Below are 18381 nucleotides of genomic sequence, written 5' to 3' on the forward strand. Positions count from 1 at the left end.
TGAATATCGACAACAAGGAGGAAGGAATTCAAGCCAAAATAGGGAAAGAACAGGTTAAAGACTATTTAGATAACTTACATGTACTCGAGTTGGCAGGGCCTGATGAAATTCATTCTAGAGTACTTCCTTATTTAGCTAAAAACAATTTCAGAACCACTAGCAGTTACCTTTGAGAATGCCTGGAAGGAGGATGAGGCACCAGAAGACTGGAAAAGAGCAAACATAATACCTATCTTTAAAAAGGGTAGGAAAGAGGACCCTCAGAATTATAGACCAGCCATCTTAACTTTAATACCTGGAAAGATACTGGAACAAATTATTAATCAATTTGTAGGCATCTGGAGTAGAATAGAGCTACAAAGAATAGCTAGTATGGATCTGTCAAGAACAAATCATGCCAAACTGACCTAATTTCCTTCCTTGACAGGGTTGGCCTAATGAATAGGGAGGAAGCAGTAAATGTTATATATCTTGTTTTTGACAGTCCTACATGGCATTTTCATAAGCAAACCATAGAAATGTGGTCTAGATGAAATTACTATAAGGTGAGTGCACAACTGATTGAAAAATAGTACTTAAAAAGTAGTTATCAATGGTTCACTGTTAAACAGGGAGGGTAGATCTAGTGTGGTCCTGTCCTGGCTCTAGTACTATTCAATATTTTCATTAATAACTTGGATAATGGAGTGGAGAGTAGGTTTATGAAATCTGCAGATGACACTAAGATGGAAGGGCTTTGGAGGACAGGATTAGAATTCAAAACAACATTGAGATATTGGAGAATTGGTCTGAACTCAACAAAATGAAATTCAATAAATACAAATGCAAAGTACTTCACTTAGGAAGGAAAAATCAAATGTACAACTAGAAAATGGGTGGTGGTACTGCTGAAAATGATCTGGGGATTATAGTGGATCACAAAGGGAATATAAGTCAACCATGTGATGCAGCTACAAAAAAGGCTGATATCATTCTGGGTATATTAATAGGAGTGTTGATTGTAAATCACAGACGGTAATTGACTTTTGTTTCATCTCCCTCCCCCACCTCCAAAGGTTAGTAGTGATTACATATCTAACATAGTGAATGCCAGTGAAAATGAGGTAGGATCTGAGGCTAAAATAGGGAAAGGACAAATTAACAATTACTTAGACAAGTTATCAGATGTCTTTAAGTCAGCAGGGCCTGATGAAATACATCCTAGAATACTCAAGGAGCTGACTGAGGAGATATCTGAGCCATTAGCAATTATCTTTGAAAACTCATGGAAGATGGGAGAGATTCTAGAGGACTGGAAGAGGGCAAATATAGTGCCAATCTATAAAAAAGGAGAATACAGATCTGTCACATCTTACGCTGGGGTTACGTTCCGCAATCAGCGCATGAAGTAAAAATTGTGTATAGTCAAAATTACATTGAGTGTAATGGCGGGCGGAATCGCCTGCACTACAGATACAGTATTAAAATTCTTTTTTCTTTTTTTTTTGTTTTTGCCAACCGCGTAAAGCTGAAATCACATATGTTAAATGTGTGTAAGATGCGACAGACCTGTAAGGACAACCTGGGGAATTGCAGCTCAGTCAGCTTAACTTCAGTACCTGGAGAAATAATGGAGCAAATAATCAAGCAATCATTTTCCAAACACTTTTAGAAGGTAATAAGGTGATAAATAACAGTCAGCATGGATTTGTCAAGAACCAATCATGTCAAACCAACTTAATAGCTTTCTCTGACAGGATAACAAGCCTTGTGATTGGGAGGAAGTCATAGATGTGGTATATCTTGACTTTAGTAAGGGTTTTGATACTGTCTCCCATGATCTTCTCATAAACAAACTAGGGAAATACAGCTTTGATGGAGCTACTATAAAGTGGATGCACAACTGATTGGAAAACCATTCCCAGAGAGTAGTTATCAGTGGTTCATAGCCAAGCTGGAATGGCATATTGAGTGGGGTCCTGCAGGGATCGGTCCTGGTCTAGTTCTGTGCAATATCTTCATTAATGATTTAGATAATGACATAGAGAGTAAATTTATAAAGTTTGCAGATGACAGGAGGGGTTGCAAGTGCTTTGGAGGATAGAATTAAAATTCACCATGATCGGGACAAACTGAAGAAATTGTCTGAAGTAAACAGGAAGAAATTTAATAAGGACAAATGGGAAATGACTGCCTAGGAAGGAGTATTGCAGAAGGGGATCTGAGAGTTATAGTGGATTACAAGCTAAATGAAAGTCAACAGTGTAACACTGTTGCAAAAAAAAAGTGAACATAATACTGGAATGTAATAGCAGGAGTGTTGTAAGTAGGGTGACCAGGGACTGTCCCGATATTTGCTTGTTTGTCCTGCATCCCGACCAATGTTAGGTCAGGACACTGGACAAACAAGCAAAGGCTTCGGAGCCCGGAAGGGCTCGCACCCTTCCCCGCCCCGATTCCGCCCCCTCCTTCCCCAATTGGATCCCTCCCCAAATCCCCGCCTCTTGCCAAGCACGCTATGCCCAGGAGACGCAGGGGAGTGCGGGGCCGGGTTGAGTGTGAGTCCGGCCTGGCCCCGAGCAGGCAGGACTCGGGTGCGGTACCTGGAGGGAGAGTAGGGGGTGGCTTGCGGGGCCAGGTGGCGGCTGTTCTCCCCACCTGGGCAGCGGGACTCGGGAGCAGCCGCTACTGCAGCTTGCACTGACGCGGGGGGAAGAAGTGGCCAAGCACGTGGCGCCCGGGCCCGAACCCCCCGAGCCCGGGCCTGCTGCGGGGACCCAGCAGCGCACACGCTGTGCCCAGCAGCTGGCCAGTCGCGTCTGGGCTGGCTGCCCAGCTGGTGCAATCCCGCGTCGGAGGCATCGGCAGCCCAGCCCCGTTCGTTCCCCTGTGGGACCCGAGCGGGATGGGGGGGCTGGGGCCTGCTGCCCCCACTCCGGGGCCACCCGCGTGATTGCACCAGCTGGGCAGCCAGCCCAGACATGACTGGCCAGGGGCTGGGCGCGCGCAGCGTGCGCGCTGGGTCCCCGCAGCAGGCCCGGGCTCGGGGGGTTCGTGGGCACCAGAGCCGCAGCCGCCGAGCTTGGCCAGCTGCCACTTCCTCCCCCCGCGGATGTGGGAGCTGCAGCAGCGGCTGCTCTCAAGTCCCGCTGCCCAGGTGGGGAGAACAGCCGCCGCCACCTGGCCCCACAGGCCACTCCCTACTCTCCCTCCAGGTACTGCGCCCGAATCCTGCCTGCTCGGGGCCAGGCCGGACTCACACTCACCCCGGCCCCGCGCTCCCCTGAGTCTCCCGGGCCTCCCTCCAGCGCTTGCGGAGGGAGGAAGAATCGGGGGTGGGGGATTTATTTATTTTTTGCTCTGCCGCCATTTTTTCCCCCTCTGCCCCCGCCCCACGTCCCGATATTTGACCTGGGTGATCTGGTCACCCTAGTTGTAAGCAAGACACAAGAAGTAAGTCTTCCACTTTTCTCAGCTGGAATATTGTGTCCAGTTCTGGACACCACATTTCAGGAAAGGTGTGGACAAATTGGAGAAAGTCCATAGAAGAGCAACAAAAAATGATTAAAGATCTAAAAAACATGACCAATGAGGAAAGGTTAAAAAAATAGTATGTTTAGTTTTGAGAAAAGAAGACTGAGGGGGAACTTTATAACAGCCCTTAACATATTTGAATACTGTTATCAAGAGAACGATCAATTGTTCTCCATCTCCACTGAAAGTAGGACAAGAAGTAATGGGCTTAATCTGCAGCAAGGGAGATTTAGATTAGATAACAGGAAAAACTTTGTAACCAGAAGGGTGGTTAAACTCTGGAACAGGCTTCCAAGGGAGGCTGTGGAATCTCCACCTTCAGAAGTTTTTAAAAACAGGTTGGACAAACACTTGTCAGGGATGCTCTAGGTTTACTTGGTACTGTCACATCACAGGGGGCTGAACTTGATGACTTCTTGAGATCCCTTCCTATGTTTCTGATTCTATGATCAAGGGCTTTTTAGCTGGTAAAAGGAATTAATCAAGGCTGCCTTATCTCCTCTGCTATCTACAGTGGTTTAATTATTATTTCTTGATTTTTAAATAGCACATTTTGTAATTTTCATAGTGCTCTATGGAATGACAGATTAAGTATTGGTACATACATGGATCACTTTGGGTAGGTCTATACTTACCGCGCGGGTCGACGCGGAGAGTTCGACTTCTCGGAGTTCGAACTATCGCGTCTAATCAAGACGCGATAGTTCGAACTCCCCACGTGCTCCGGTCGACTCCGGAACTCCACCACCGCAAACGGCGGTGGCGGAGTCAACCTTGGAGTCGCGGACTTCGTTCCCACGGCGTTTGGACTGGTGAGTAGCCCGAACTAAGGTACTTCGCCTTCAGCTACGCTATTCGCGTAGCTGAAGTCGCGTACCTTAGTTCGACCCCCCCCCCGCTTAGTGTAGACCAGGCCTTTATCTACTAAAGAAATGTATCCATCTCTAAGATGTAACATAGCAGCTTTTATACTATCAGCAACACTGACACAGGAGCCTTAGAGTCAGCAAGTGAAGAAGACCACTGCATCTAGTTACAGCAAAGGAATTTATGCCAGAACACAGGCAGAATGTAACAACCCAGGTTGGCATTTCTTCAGGACACTAGGTCTTATATGCTAGTGTTACAAAAAGTGCAATGGGATCCTAAATGGCCAAGACCTTGCTTGGATGTACAATTCAAAGACAGCAGCCATTAGCAGCAAAAGGCCCCCTTGGAGGGATTTATTTTTCTTAGGGTTTTCTGTAGCTCCATCACCATTGTAATTATGTGCTTTGATATACTGGTCCAATCTGGGCTCAGCAAGAAGAGTGCGACCCATTGAATCAACACCATCACTTTCTGAAGAACTCTGATAGGTTCCCATTTATATACTGAATAGCCTGATCCTTCTTAACCTGTAAGATCTAACAAGACAGCAACCTGAGACATGATGACTATGCCTAATTAGGGGCTTACCCCTTAAAATAAAACGTCTCCACAATTAATAATGGAACAAATTGACACAAATTGGAATTCCATTATGAAAAATGTATATATTTGTAGCCAAGCTGATTGAGTTATTTGCTGCAATATATCCAGCAAATCCTAGCCCTTTTTGAAGAGCAGATTTTGATTTTTACCAATTTGTTCTCATACAGATTGTGCTACCTTTGCACTGCAAGTTTAAAACCTTAATTACCAGAACTTCATGATTTCTGTGTGAGTTCCTTTGAGGTTACAAAGATATACACTATAACTACAGTCTTTGGGTCAGTAGGTACAGCAGCCAATGATGGCCATTTAAGGTGGAACTAAGGTCCCAGTCCAGCAGATACTTATGCATATGCTTAACTTAGTATAAATTGTCTTATTGACTGTAGAGGGACTATACTCACATGCTTAAAACTAAAGAATGTTTTAAAGCTATCCTAAATACATGAGATCCTGTACCACTGAAATGGATGGGAGTTCGCTATTGATTTAAATGGCAGCAGGGTAGCTAGCATTAAGATGGCTTGTGTTAGACAGCAATCCTCAAACAAGACATGTATTTCAAGCTGTCTGCCTATGCAGAAGCTCAGACTAGATCTAAAGGGCCAGTTCCATCCCCAATGCAACTACAAGGAAGTAACTGAAATTACAGCAGGGACAAACTGGAACCAGTGTCTTTTAATCTTGTGATTACTTGGGCTGAGAGGATTATTATAGTTAAAATAGTAGCATCCTCATTTGCTCACTTCTTACCTGCCTGAATATTCCTGATTCATATTTTTAAAAGCTTAGTACAATTAGCAGCTACAGTAAACATTATCATCAGAAGAAGGAAACCACAGGAGACATTTACTGTTCCAATTCCTCCCCAGTATCGGGGCAACGTTAGTACATAGCCAAATGACTGATAAATGATCTAGAAGGCTGTTGAGGACTTTGCAGCCAGAACATGGAAATAAGATGTGAGGTGTCCCATTTGTCTGTAGGTTTAAGGAGAGAAAGGACCTAATCCTGCTCCCCCTTGAGGTCAACGGAAGCGCTTGCCTTTGACTCCAGTGGGATCAGCATAAAGTTATAATGGAAGTTTGAGAATCCTAGCAAAAAAACAATGACATGAATTCTCATTCTCCATTGTGCTGAATAGTGTGCATATAATCCACTGGTCAGTGTGTATTACCTGTCCCCCCTCTGTGCCCAGTGCATCATAGAGGGTGTGTCATGTAACACACACTGACCAGTGTGTTACCTATGGCAGTCAAATACAGTGCATCAGAACAGGTAGCAAAAGGTCACACAGAGCTTTTTTTTGCCATAGACAGGTTCCCCTTAGTGGTAGCTCTTTAGCTCAAGCTGCAGTAATTCATTCTTTTAGCTCCAGAGGTCACTGGTTGAATCCCTGATACATCAGACAAGATAGTAGCAGGCATGTAAGTGGGAGCTTGTCCAGTATTTGAACTGCTCTGGACCTCAGGTGTTTGAGAAAAGCTTCCTCAGACATGAGTAAGTATGGAGCTCACTGGTCAGTGTGGTTTAGGTATCATATCCCCTGTTGATTATTCAGAGAGGGGAAGGGTAACACATACTGACCAGTGGATTACATATACAGAGCAGCTTCCTATTCTACACAACAGGCATATTCCTATCTGCTACTGTACAGCACTTAATGCTTGTATATATGACAGGTGATACAGATCCTTTGGAGCCCTCATGCACTCTCATTCCAGTTTCCATAATAAAGTAAAATATTAGCATAGAAGCTGGGATAAAAGGACTCCAGGGGAAGCTAGGCCCCAGGAGAATTCCCTGCAAACCCAAAGAAACTTGATAGAGAACATCTGAATCCTTGGTTTACAGTGCACTGTAACAAAGGGCTTCTAAGGGGACGGCAGGCTCTAAGGAAATGGGCTAACTCTCTGTATTTTTGCAGGAAGTTTAAGGAGACCTGATAATCAAATTTCTCACTCTAGGCTGCTTTGTTTGAGAAGCCAGTCTAGAGGTATGCTTTGTTTGAGCTTATCTCAGTCTAATAAATGAGGCGTTTCAGTGGGGTATAGCAGTGTACACATGGGTGATTACTGTGCAGCAAGCTGGTGCGCTCTAGAGTCACACCCTGGCTTCTGTGTAGTAACTTGCCATGTCAACAAGAACTAAGTCAATGCCACTGGACTCACTGAGGCAGGGCCTAAAAGAATTTCAGTAAATTTTAGAAACATATCTTGACTTTCTAGGACTATTCACAATGAATAGTAAACCCCTGATGTTCCCAACGCACTGATTTAGAAAAAGGGATATGAACTTGTCTTCTAAGGGTGCAAAGAATGTGGTCCTTGAATCAAGAACACAGCTGGCAAAAGGGGTGCAATTCTATTGACTTCAGTGCAGTTGCCCCACATACAGCAGGCCTGAATTTGGTCCTTAGGTGAAGGATGTTCCAATAATTCTCTGCCTTCAAATGAAATGTGTCCTGGGGTTAATTCATGAAAGCTAGAGAAATTGTATCTCTGGGGCTTCTTTCCACAGTCTGAAGAATCTCTTCATGTATGCAATAAAATAATAATAATAATGATAATATGTAGATAATTATTTAAACAAAAGAACACACAAACCGCAGAAGCGGTGAAGCCCTATTGTATTAGCCATCTCTTCTCAAGTATCCTATTCTATAACACTGCCACCTGTTTCATCATTGCATAGTTATCTTGCTACATTAACTGGGTAGGTTTTAGACTTTGGCATAAGGTACAAACTTCTTATCACTCCCTCTGTCTGTATGTACCTAAGAGGGCTTTAACTGGTCATTTGGACTATTATGCAACATTTATCAACTACAATCAAACTTGGAAAGTGCCATCAGCAAACATAACTGAAAAGAATGGTACACAGAATAATCAATTTACAAACATTTATACTGCAGAGCATAGAGCATTAGTCATCTGTTTTAAAAGTTTCACTCATTCATTCGGAGAGCAGAAAATATACTACTTGCCTACACATATACTGTGAATAGCAGATAACTAAAGTTAATAGCAAGTAATTAATGTTCTTTGATTGTACAGTGCCTACCACAACGGAGTCCCACACCATGATCAGCACTCCTAGATGCTACCACAATATAATTAATAAATAATAGTAAAATAATTTAAGCAAGCAGTTACAAATAACCTAGAATTTGAAAATTATTCATCCAAACTATTCAGTAAATACTAACAAATTCTGATGACAGTTGCAAAAGTTAGGATCTGTTTGTGATTGATTTGCAAATCCAACAAACTCTGGCAAACCTCAACGCTGTTCAGTCTCACTCAGAGTGGAGTATGATGTGTTACATTATAGTAGGTCTTTTAACAGCCTGTATCTCTTATAAGACAATGCCATGCTGGGGTGCACTGGCTTGTGAGTACTGGAGGGAACACACTAAGCAGTGCCTTTTGCTACACCTTTAGAAAATGCGTAGCCATTCACAATTTGAGTTAATTACATATTGCAGCATGCACCCCTGGCTAGTGGTAAAACTTAAGGTTGTTTTCCATAGTCTAAGGCCTTGTCTTCACTAGGGGAAAAATGTTTTTTAAATTGAACTAGCTAATGTGGTAAAATCCTAGCAAGGACAAGACAGTTTGTAGTTTCCACACAAGTAAGCAGGTCAACCATAGGCTCCCTCATAGTCTTTATAACTTGATCTACTACTAACTTGTCTAAACAAACCGCCTTGTCTTCAATGAGATTTTGCCATGTGTTAGCTAATTCAAGGTAAGATCACATCTTTGTACTTAGTGAAAATGCACCCTTCAGCTTTAACCTGGTCCCTTCTATTACACTATATTAAATGTGCAGGTTACAACAACTTTTCTGTCTTCAATTATGCTGATGTATTCTCAGTTTTCTCACAAGCTTAGTTTTATCATGCAATTTTCCCTGACAAACATATAAAAAAAAATAGGGCTTCCTTTTCATGGTAAGAGATACCATCAGATACCATGATTGGACAGTCTCGTTCTCTCTCCCCTGGCAACAGAAATCAGTAGAAGTGTCAGAGGAGCAGGCAAAGTCAAATCCAGGTGCATCTAAGCTATGTTGTTAAATGTGAAAATATCAGAACCTGAGGTACAACAGGATATAGGGCCATTAGACCCACTATTCCATGAATTTCTCTCCCATCCTTCTCTTCCTTGCAGAATTAGCTCTCCCATGTAAGGTTTCATCCTGCTGACAAATTCTGTTGGGTGGCCCCGCGAAAGAACAGTTTTGATTTAGAGAGACTTTTTGTATATGTATCCTGTCCCTACTCTACCACAGGAGAAACGGATCACAGACAAGTTTGATATTCTTAGATAGACACGTGGTATTGGGGTGATAACATGAAACATTACATTTCAGTTAGGGATGACTGTCCATCTACTCACTGTCCACTAGCACAATTTATAGGGCACCTAGAAGCCCTGAAATATATACAGTACAGTCTGGTAATGATTACTGGATTTAAGAACAAAATTACACTTATACTATAAAGCAGGGTTTCTCAAACTTCATTGCACCATGATTCCCTTCTGACAACAAAAATTACTACACAACCCCAGGCCGGGGGACTGAAGCCTGAGCTCACCCTAGCTCCCTCCACCCTGGTGGGAGAGGGGCAAAGCCAAAGCCCCACCGCCCTGGGTGGAGGGTCCAAAGCTGAAGCCCAAGGACTTCAGCCCCAGGCAGCATGTAACCTAAGCCTCACTACCCAGGGCTGAAGCCCTTGGGCTTCAGCCCCAGGCAGTGGGACTCGGGCTTCAGCCCTGAGCCGCAGCAAGTCTCAGCCAGCCTTGGTGACCCCATTAAAATGGGGTCCCGACCCACACTTTGAGAACTGCTGCTATAAAGGACTCTACTAGTAAGAATGCATAAACAAGAAAATTCTGTGGAGACAAAACAAGATCTAGTGGATGCACTGAAGAAAAACAGTGTTATCTCTTTTTAAAAAGCTGAAAAGGAGCAGATGGCATTTTACTATATATTAGTGCACAGTAAGGAGAAGGAATAAAAGGAGAGATAGGAGTGAGCTTTGTCTAGCGGTTACAATAAGACTGGAGTGGAGGCGGGGACTCCCAATAGACTTCTTCTATTACAGCATCCACTACAATCTTACTAAAGTCATACTGACTTACTGAAGTCAATGGGAGCTACTTGTATCCTGTGGCAGGGGAGAATAGGGTCCTTAGGTTTTATTTCTGTCTGTATGACATTGGGGAAATTTAGTTAACTTCTTTAGGCCTTAGTTTACCTAGTTGTCTCTTCTCTGTGCTGCTATTTGGCTATCAGTAATTTGGGGATAATGTTTATCTCCCACAAACAGCTGTTGTGGGGCTTAATTCATTAAAGTTTATGAAATGCTTGGGAGTGTCTCAGAAGGTGCTACAGAATGGCAAAGCATTATTATTATTGTACAATTATACATCAAAGTTTGCTTGCATCTATTAAATTATATCATACAGTAGTTTTAGAAATGGGGTGTGCACAATCCAGAAGCATTATTATCAAGGGTCTTTCAGTCTTCTAGGATTTAGGTAGCAAAGCAGACTTTTATGATTGCATCACAGAGTTGAGGAGTGATTTCCTTGGAACAAACTGAAAGAAAGGACAGTAAAATTTGTGAGCAGAAACAGAGGATAAATGAAACAAGTATCTTCCCAGCAACCATTTAAAATGAGATGCAGAGACACACTTATGCTGCAAATGGCGCACAAAAAAACAGGCTTTAAAACACACATGATCCCAGAATACAAACCCAAAAATATGTAAAAGAAATGTTAAAATATCAAGGAATGCTTCACAGAACTGAATCCTGGTTAAAGGTACAGAAGGAGAATCTGAAAGAAAAAAAATCTTGCACTGACACGGTCTTTTGGTTTTGAAAATCCTCGGGATATAGTCCTTACCGTATATTCCTAGCGTAAATAACTGATGAATGAGATTAGGAAAGGTATTACCGTAAGCAATGCAAAAATCATCACTTCTAAAACAAAGACATAAGATAACTGACTGAATGCACAAAAGAAACTGAAGAGAATAAGAAGCATCTCACTCTGCCCTATGTTGATACAGGCAACAGCCATACATGCGTCTCCCACACTGCCATTACAATGTGCTTCAACATTGATTGGAGAAATCATGTCTAAGGGTGAAAGGCTAATTCGAGCTCCATGACCATTCAGATACTTGACCTTTCTAATGATACTGCTACCAAAGGTTAAAATTGTGATGGCTATGTCTGAAATGTGGAGACCTTTCCACTGGAAATTGGACTGCAACCTTCAAATTCATTTCACGCAGGCAGGGTGCTTACCAAACAGCCATCACACGAGAACAAACTTTCAGTGACTACTGATCTAGACTGCATTTAAACCAGTGACCTGCAGGAGAAAGACCCTGTTCCATTACCAATCCCCTGAGCCATGCTTAAATCAAAAAGAAAGAAGCCAAATTTCAGAAGTTTAATCCCAGAAAACTCTCCTGAATTATGTAAAAGTGTTTTACCATTATAGTGCTTACCATACCTATATAAGGAGATCCAGGTCTCCCACTCCCCACCAATGATACAAAAGTAATGAAACTTTATTTTGCTATTAGATGATTGGTAAATTGTGTGGCTGTAAGATTTCTGTGATGGTTTCCCCCTTTTTATTATTAATAATTATTTATGTAAAAACCCCTCTGTTTTCACATAACATTAGATACGGCAAATTGACATTATGATTGAAATTTAGAAATTCACTGAAAGTAATCCACAAAAGAATTTTATAGGAATAGCATGATGCCTCTTTACATGTACTAGGGAACAGGGCAAAAAAGGTCCTAATTCACCAAAATCAGGGTGTGACATTCCCCAGGGTACAATCTGAACTGCTGGATTGCTGTGTCCACTGAGCTCCCCAACCTGTGATGCCTTTTACACTGCTCTGCTGGTGAACAGCAACCCCTCCAGGCTCTGCTCACACACAGCCAGTAGCAAGTGAAATCACTCCCAGCTGAACACATGAATGCTATGCCCAGCCATCCATAAATTAAACACGGTTACTCACCGTAGTAACTGTTGTTCTTCGAGATGTGTTGCTCCTATCCATTACAGTTAGGTGTGCGCACTGCGCATGCACGGCTCTTCGGAACATTTTTACCCTAGCAACTCCGGCGGGCCGGCTGGGCGCCCCCTGGAGTGGCGCCTCTATGGCGCTAGATATATACCCCAGCCGGCCGTCCGCTCCTCAGTTCCTTCTTGCCGACTACTCCGATAGTGGGGAAGGAGGGCGGGTCTGGAATGGATAGGAGCAACACATCTCGAAGAACAACAGTTACTATGGTGAGTAACCGTGTTTTCTTCTTCGAGTGATTGCTCCTATGCATTCCAGTTAGGTGATTCCCAAGCCTTACCTAGGCGGTGGGGTCGGAGTGAGACGTGGCAGAGTGTAAGACTGCTGAGCCGAAGGCTGCATCGTCTCTGGATTGCTGCACCAACGCGTAGTGGGAAGCGAAGGTGTGGACAGAAGACCAGGTGGCCGCTCTACAGATGTCCTGGATGGGGACATGGGCCAGGAAGGCGGCCGACGAGGCTTGCGCCCTCGTCGAGTGAGCGGTGAGGCGGCATGGTGGCACGCGAGCAAGCTCGTAGCATGTCCGGATACATGCCGTCACCCAGGAGGAAATCCGCTGCGAGGAGACCGGCTCGCCTTTCATGCGGTCGGCAACTGCTACAAACAGCTGTGGCGAACGCCGGAAGGGCTTCGTCCGCTCGATATAAAAAGCGAGGGCCCTGCGGACGTCCAGGGTGTGAAGCTGTTGCTCACGAGGTGAGGCGTGCGGCTTCGGGAAGAAGACCGGAAGGAAGATCTCCTGATTGAGGTGAAAGGCCGACACCACCTTAGGGAGGAAGGCCGGGTGTGGTCGAAGCTGCACCTTGTCTCCGTGGAATACGGTGTATGGTGGACTAACCGTTAATGCACAGAGCTCAGAAACTCGTCTTGCCGATGTAATTGCGACTAGGAAGGCTGTCTTCCAGGAGAGGTAGAGTAGAGAGCACGTGGCCAGGGGCTCAAAGGGCGGTCCCATAAGCTTGGCCAGAACGAAATTTAAATCCCAGGTCGGGGTAGGATGCCGCACCGGCGGGTACAAGCGGTCCAGGCCTTTAAGGAAGCGGGAAACCATCTGGTTGGAGAAGATGGACCGACCTCCCATGGATGGACGGAAGGCGGACACTGCTGCCAAGTGCACCTTCAAGGAGGAGACCGCAAGACCTTGTTCCTTAAGGTACCAGAGGTAGTCCAGGACTGTAGGGATAGGGACTACGAAGGGATTGAGGCCGCGTTGGTCACACCAGAACGAGAAATGCTTCCATTTCGTGAGGTAGGTGGAGCGACTGGAAGGCTTTCTGCTCTCTAGCAGGACTTGCTGTACTGCCGCCGAACAGTCCCTCTCCGTGTGGGTCAACCACGCAGGCACCAAGCTGTAAGATGGAGGGACTGCAGGTTCGGATGGTGGAGTCTGCCAAAGTCCTGCGTGATGAGGTCCAGCCACAACGGAAGGGGCATGGGATCCCGAACGGAGAGCTCGAGCAGCAGGGTGTACCAATGCTGTCTCGGCCAGGCCGGAGCGACGAGTATAAGACGGGCCCTGTCCCTCCGAAGTTTGAGCAGCACCCGGTGTATGAGCGGGAACGGAGGGAAGGCGTAGAGAAGGTGATCCGTCCAGGAGCAAAGGAAAGAGTCTGACAGGGAGCCTGGAGAGCGACCCTGGTACGAACAAAACTGGTGACACTTTCTGTTCTCCTTGGAGGCAAACAGGTCTATCTGGGGAAACCCCCACATCCGGAAAATTGTGTGCACCACATCTGGGCGGAGGGACCATTCGTGGGAGAGGAACGACGTGCTGAGATGGTCGGCCAGCGTGTTCTGCACTCCTGGAAGAAAGGACGCTTCCAGGCGAATCGAGTGGGTCACGCAGAAGTCCCACAGGAGCATCGCTTCCGTGCAGAGCAGGGAGGAGCGGGCTCTGCCCTGCTTGTTCACATAGAACATCGCCGTCGTGTTGTCCGTGAACACCGCCACGCATCGGCCTTGCAGACGGGCGCAGAAGGTGTGGCATGCCAAGCGGATTGCTCGCAGCTCCCTGACGTTGATGTGGAGGGAGAGCTCCTGGGGCGACCAGAGACCCTGGGTGTGAAGGTTGCCCAGGTGAGCCCCCCATCCCAACGCCGAGGCATCCGTGGTGAGGGTGACGGATGGGCGAGGGGGGCGGAACGGGACTCCTGCACACACAATCTCTGGGTCCAGCCACCAGTTGAGCGAGTCGAGGGTTGGTTTTGTGACTGTGACTACCATGTCTATGGAGTCGCGGTGCGGGCGGTACACCGACGCTAGCCAGGATTGAAATGGGCGAAGGCGCAGCCTCGCGTACGCGGTCACGAACGTGCAGGATGCCATGTGACCCAGGAGGCATAGGCAGGACCGAACTGTTGTAGTGGGAAAGGTGTGCAGGTCCCGGATGATGGAGACCATTGTTTGGTGCCGAGGTCGAGGGAGGCAGGCCCTGGCCACCGTGGAGTCGAGGACCGCTCCGATGAACTCCACTCTTTGCGATGGAGTCAAAGAGGACTTCTCGGCATTGACGAGAAGGCCCAGTACCCGAAACAGGGATAGTATTTCGGCCATTTGATCTGCTACCAGTTGTTGGGATGGCCCGCGAACCAGCCAGTCGTCGAGATACGGGTAGACGTGTATGGGACGATGGCGGAGGGCTGCAGCAACTACTGCCATGCACTTGGTGAAGACCCTCGGCGCGGTGGACAGGCCGAAGGGTAGCACCGCAAACTGGTAGTGCGCGCTGTTGACCACGAAACGCAGGTAGCGTCGATGGGGAGGGTAAATCGCGATGTGGAAGTACGCGTCCTTCATATCGAGGGCGGCAAACCAGTCTCCCGGATCCAGGGAGGGAATAATGGTCCCCAGGGTTACCATACGAAATTTGAGCTTGACCAGGTACCTGTTGAGCTCCTGGAGGTCTAGTATAGGCCGGAGACCTCCTTTCGCCTTGGGGATGAGAAAATAACGGGAATAGAATCCCCTGCCCCGCAAATTGTGCGGCACCTCCTCTATGGCACCCAAGCTCAACAGAGTCTCGACCTCTTGCAAGAGGAATTGCTCGTGAGAGGGGTCCCTGAAGAGGGACGGGGAGGGTGGGGGCGAAACAAACTGAAGGCGGTACCCGCACTGGATAGTATGAAGTACCCAGTTGTCCGTCGTTATTTGGGACCACGCCGGGAGGAAGTGAGAAAGGCGGTTGCAAAATAAACGGGAAGGATCTGGGGAAGAGACTGATGGGCCGTCCTCGGGCATCCCGTCAAAACGCCTGCTTGGGCCCTTGCGGGGCCTTGGACGACGCCTGGGCCTGGTTGCACTTGTTGCCGGATGGCCTATGGCGGTTTAGGCTGCTTCGCCGACTATTATATGGCTGCGACCTGGCCTGGGTAAATGGCCAGTAGGGCTGCTGCTGCTGGAATGACCTCCTCTGGGTAGCCGGTGTGTGCATACCCAAGGTGCGAATAGCGATACGACCATCCTTGAAGGTCTGAATCCTGGAGTCCGTTTTCTCCGAGAAAAGACCGTGAGTCTCAAAGGGGAGGTCCTGTAGGGTATATTGCACCTCCGGCAGCAAGGTGGAGGACTGCAGCCAGGAGATGCGCCGCATGGTCACTCCTGAGGCCAGAGTTCTGGCCCCTGAGTCCGCCGAGTCCAGAGCAGCCTGGATGGAGGACCGGGAGGCTTTCCTGCCCTCTTCGATGAGGGCGGAGAACTCCTGTCGGGAAGCTGTCGGGAGCAGCTCCGAGAACTTAGACAGGGACACGAAAATGTCAAAGGTGTAACGAGCTAGGAGGGCCAACTGGTTGGCAATCCGGAGCTGGAGACCCCCTGCCGAATACACTTTCCGGCCCAATACTATATCTAACTAAACTTATTCAACTAATCTAACAACTAAACTAAGTTAACCAACTATGTACACTGAAGAAATGGAGAAACGCTAGGGCTGTGGAGGTAAAGGAGCACTCCACTGTTCCAACTGGCGGTAAGAAGGAACTGAGGAGCGGACGGGCCGGCTGGGGTATATATCTAGCGCCATAGAGGCGCCACTCCAGGGCGCGCCCAGCCGGCCCACCGGAGTTGCTAGGGTAAAAATGTTCCGAAGAGCCGTGCACGCACGGCGCGCACACCTAACTGGAATGCATAGGAGCAATCACTCGAAGAAGAACATACAAAGTTACTCCTGCATATCCTCAGTCCCAGCCTTGTCCCCCAGAAATGTGCGCTTTGTACTGTCCAGCGCACTACTGAACAATACAAGCTCATAATAAGTCTGTCATTTCAACAAAGGAAAATGATTATATGCACCAGCTTTGTTGACCTGAATAGATTCCCAAACACTTCAACCAAAACAATATTATATTTTTATTTAGCTATTATCTAATATTTTATTAGATAAAACAATAAAACAAGTTTATTAGTTAGAGAAAGAGATTCTAGTGATTACAAGTGATAAGGCATAAAAGTTAGCACTGGTTACAAAAGAAATAAAAGGATAAACATGCAAACTAATTCCCAAATTTAACCATGGCTAATAGGTTTAAAGGCAAAAAAGGAGGTTTTTGCACTAAAAGCTTACAGCATCTGTACTGGCTGGAAGACCTTCAGGCGAGTACCACTCTCTAAGTTCAATGATGCTTCTTTTGTCTTTCAAGCAATCTCGCTGCCGTGAGAAGAGATGGAGGGGAAGAGGTGAGGATTACCTCCCACCTGAGTGCAGTCTCCCATGTACATGAGGTTTGAAGCATTTCTGACATTAAATGTAAATTCTTTGTTATACCTTCCCTCTTCCACCCTTCCTCCCAAGGGCGGCTCCAGGCCCCAGCACGCTGAGCGCGTGCTTGGGGCGGCATGCCGCGGGGGGCGCTCTACTGGTCGCCAGGAGGGCAGCAGGCGGCTCCAGTGGACTTCCCGCAGACATGCCTGCGGAGGGTCCGCTGGTCCCGCGGCGGGTCCGCTGGTCCCGCGGCTTCGGTGGAGCATCCGCAGGCGTGCCTGCAGAGGGTCCGCTGGTCCCGCGGCTTCGGTGGAGCATCCGCAGGCACGTCTGCGGGAGGTCCACTGGAGCCGCGGGACCGGCGACCGGCAGAGGTCATTGTGGGGTGGTCCAGGCAGGGGCTTCTAATCATTATATGTTGTCAGTACTGTACCACCCCATTTTTCCTGCTGGCTGGCAGGAAAGTTAACTCCCTACAAGCAGCTGAATCAGCCCAATACAGTGATTCCTTCAACAGCAAGGCAGAAGGCGGAATCCCCACGCCTACCTCCCCACTGTCAGAAAAAACATGTCATTAGACTAATTTCACAATTTCCATGCAGTCTGTCAAATGGTTATTTAAACATAGCCTTACCATGGATAAACCCTAGCTCAGGGCCTTTCACAGTGACTGTATGCAAGGCTGGGCAGTGCTGCTATCTGGTGTGGCTGACAACCACATTTCAAAAACCACAAGTTAGGCCGCTTAATATTGAAAGTGTCTTAAAAATTATGAGGTTTAAAAATACACTTGGATTGTTTTTATGTGCTGTCTGGATCGGGACCCCGCAGGACTTGTGTTTTCAAACTTTTCTCACACCCAGGAAGGCTTGAAACTCACTTTTTTTGTTGTTTTAAATGAAAGCTGAGCTTCTGCGGTAATGAGCTGAGTCCAGGAGACAAACTCCAGCTGTTGTGCGGCTCGCACTAAGTCACAGCAACCCCCGGAGCCTGGCCCTGGTCTCTCACAGCCCATAGCAGCCCGGCAGGACCTGGTCCCGCTCCGTGCCTGTGGCGGGGTGGACTCGGGGGGCAGAGGCTCTCTGACTGCAGCTGCACCTTGCGCGGGGCTGAGAACATCTTGGGTGCTCATTAATAACAACACTGCGCAGAGCCCCCGCGGGGGTTGCCGCTGGCTCGTGCCGCCATTCTCGGGGCCGCTGACCGTCTCCTGCCCCCCCTGTGCGAACCGGCTGGTTCTGCTGCGGGAGACCAGCCCGAGCTCCCACCTCAGCTACCCCCACCAGCGCCTCCGGAGCCCTGTGCTCTAAGCCCCCGCCGCACTCCGGGCACCTCATCCTGCCTGGGGGGGGGGTGATGCCCTGGGTCAGGCGAGACAGGCCCAGCAGCCCTGCCCCGAGGCGCCATTTCTTTGCACTGTGGCGGCTGAGAGGCCAGGGGCCCTGGGGGGCGGGAACACCGAGGACCCCCCCGCCTCCCCGCCCAGCTCTGCGAGAGGCGTTGGTTGGTGGGGCCTCAGGCTGCGTCACTAGCCCTACCCGGGCATCATCCATTGTCTGACTGACAGCC

At 47.4% G+C, this 18381-nt stretch overlaps 1 protein-coding gene across 5 annotated transcripts in view; it reads right to left on the reverse strand.

Moving 5' to 3' along the window:
* The window catches only part of CIB2 (calcium and integrin binding family member 2), a 141904-nt gene extending 123585 nt beyond the window's left edge, over positions 1 to 18319 (reverse strand). For 2 of the 5 annotated variants that reach the window (XM_039491939.1, XM_039491932.1), the window contains exons 1-2: positions 17693 to 18317; positions 16675 to 16758 (exon numbers count right to left, since the gene is read on the reverse strand). The gene's annotated coding sequence lies outside the window, so the exon portion shown is untranslated. Of the gene's footprint in view, positions 1 to 11314; positions 11382 to 16674; positions 16759 to 17692 lie in introns of those variants that run through there. The other 3 variants (XM_039491933.1, XM_039491934.1, XM_039491935.1) reach the window with 3 other exon arrangements.
* Positions 18320 to 18381: the final 62 nt, after the last annotated feature.

This window comes from Mauremys reevesii, linkage group 10 (genome assembly GCF_016161935.1).
Source record: "Mauremys reevesii isolate NIE-2019 linkage group 10, ASM1616193v1, whole genome shotgun sequence".
Taxonomy (NCBI): Eukaryota; Metazoa; Chordata; order Testudines; family Geoemydidae; genus Mauremys; species Mauremys reevesii.